This window comes from Chiloscyllium punctatum, unplaced genomic scaffold (assembly GCF_047496795.1).
Source record: "Chiloscyllium punctatum isolate Juve2018m unplaced genomic scaffold, sChiPun1.3 scaffold_1621, whole genome shotgun sequence".
NCBI classification, from domain to species: Eukaryota; Metazoa; Chordata; class Chondrichthyes; order Orectolobiformes; family Hemiscylliidae; genus Chiloscyllium; species Chiloscyllium punctatum.
The window spans coordinates 2,501-5,000 of record NW_027311355.1 but is presented as its reverse complement, the minus strand read 5'-3'; the positions used below and the strand labels follow the sequence as shown (position 1 = coordinate 5,000).

General features: G+C 66.1%; 1 non-coding gene across 1 annotated transcript; it reads right to left on the bottom strand.

Moving 5' to 3' along the window:
• Positions 1 to 1,122: 1,122 nt before the first annotated feature.
• LOC140475399 (5.8S ribosomal RNA) lies at positions 1,123 to 1,276 on the bottom strand. The gene has a single exon (XR_011959940.1). It is a non-coding gene; the product is annotated as a 5.8S ribosomal RNA (ribosomal RNA).
• Between the last annotated feature and the right edge of the window lie 1,224 nt (positions 1,277 to 2,500).

The window sequence follows — 2,500 nt, the reverse complement described above, 5'->3', positions numbered from 1 at the left end:
GCGAGGCACCAGCAGACAGAGACTGCCCGACGGTCAGAGAGAGGGAGAGAGGAGTGCCGAGGCTCAAGTGGCGACCGGTCGCGCAGGCACGCCACGCACATCGATCGCCAGCCGCGGAACGGCACGGCCTTCAGTGGGGCCGGCGGGCGACGCCGCTCCTGAACCCAGCGGCCCCGAGCCGGACGAGTTGAGGAAGGCACGCCGACGGTGACAGGGTACGGAAGACACAGCGGTGGCCTTCTGGCGACTTGGCCCCCGACAGCCCGACGTTCCGCCGTCCTCCCGATGGCCAGGAGGACCGTGCGGGGGTCGGCCGACGGCGTGGTAGGTGTGCCTGCACGGTGACGGAGCACACACCACGCCCGCCAACCCCTCCGTACCTCCCGAGACCGGTGGCAGGACGGAGCGGAAAACGTGCGGACTGAACGGGAGAGCCAAGAGCCAGCGATCCACGCGCGTGCGACCGTCCAAGTCACAGCGTTCGACGAAAACCTCCTCCCTCGGCCAGGCACTCGGCGCCAGCAGGGGAGACAGGATCAGACGCCCCGCCGGCCACTTAAGGCCGAGGACGAACCACGAGACGGGCGGCTGCAGCAGCGGGCGGCCTGCAGCTCCCAGCACTCTCAATCGATCAACCATCGAGTCGGGTCAGCGTGTCAAACCGGCGAGCTCCACGGTCAGGCCGGCGGCGCACCAGCACCGGACCTCCGCGGCTCCCTTCACTCTTTCCACTGCCAGCCAACCGAGAGACGGACCCAATGCGGACGTGCAGAGCTTAGGCAGACCCCCCACTGGAGGCTCAACACTTCGTGGCAGCTCCGTGTCCCAGAGACCAGGAGGGTTGGCACACACACACAGTGTGAACCACCGACAGCCATTCTGGGACCGGTGACAGCCGTGCTGGCCCCACTGCCACGACACAGACGGACGCCAGGCCGCGCTCCCCGGCGGGGGGATGGCGTCGAGCCTGACGAACGGAATGTGCAGGGTGGGGGGGAAAGGCCAAGCGCTCCGACGCCGGAGGGCTCCGGAGTCTGAACTTAGGGGGACAAAGAGGACGGGTCCTCTGCGACACCCCAGCCGCGCTCTCGCCAGCCAAGGCGAGTGCGATTGATTGCCAAACGACCCTCAGACAGGCGTGGCCCCGGGAAGAACCCGGGGCCGCAAAGTGCGTTCAAAGTGTCGATGATCAATGTGTCCTGCAATTCACATTAATTCTCGCAGCTAGCTGCGTTCGTCATCGACGCACGAGCCGAGTGATCCACCGTCAAGAGTTGTCTGAGTTTGTTTTAGGTCTCTCCCTCGCCAGAGGAAAGCGACCCGGACCGCACATACGCTCCCCACCTTGAGCTACAGCCACCTGCACGCCGGCGTGCGGGCGGAGCAGGGTGGCGTGAAGCGATGGGGAGCACCATCCTGGTGCGGCCCGCAGAAACATACGTCTATTGGGGGGAGGAGGACAGGGCGCCCAAGAGGCGATGCGTGCCCCAACGCACCGCAGCGACGGAGGCAGGATCACCGCCACCATGTCGCCCGCCTAGTATCACGAGGCGTGCAGCAGCTTTGCCCTAGGAAAAGCAGAGGCGGGAACGGGCACCGGCCATCGGTTCGGCAGCGTCACTGACGCGTGCACGTGGCGGCGTGTCGGCGAGCGGACTTCCTGCGAGGAGGCGGGGGCGGCACTCGCCCGAGCAGACGCCCGCCCGGCCCAGCCACCGCCGAGGTGGACTGGGAGTCGCGGCAACGGCTCGTCATACTCGTTCCCACACTCACAGCGCAGCTTGCCCGCAAGCCACCGACCACCGATCGACGCCAGGCGCCCCGACCGAGAGCGGGATCGCTCGTTCGCCCTGCTGGCAGTTCGCTGGGGATCACTACTGCACGGAGCTCGGAGACCGACGGGCGGCAACTCGAGAGTCTTTAAACCACCACCCCCATCCCGCAAGTGCAAAGAGGCTGTATACGCACAGACGGGTGAGGGGAATAGGTACCCCGTCGGGTTTGAAGGGAGCGTGACTAGATAGCAACGATGTAAACCCAGCCGATTTGGGAGCGAAAGACCGGCGCCTGCATCACCGGCTTCGTTTCCCGTGGCTGGAGAGTACACCGAAACCCTCCGTCTGTCGCGAGCTCCCGACGACGCGGTGCCGCCAAGCAGCAGGGCCGGACCTGGTGTGGCTCCCCTCGTCGATCACAGACCGGTCGGCACTACTGACGAGACGGTGGAACGGGCTTCGCCCCTTGTGACGAAGGGTGATGCGAACCCGCCCGCCCGCGTGCGTTCGGGGTGGACTCGGCAAACGGAGATTTGAAATCGGAAAGTGTCCTCCTGCCCCGCGCAGGTAGGCGCCCAACAGTTGGGGGGGTTTGGCGGTGACCACGGCTGCAGGGCCTGCTACCCCGACGAGCTCTCCTGCTGGCCCCGAAACCACCCCCGCGAGACAAGTTGAAACGGAAACGGGCGTACCCCCAAGCCGACGATCCTTTCTTATTTGTTACT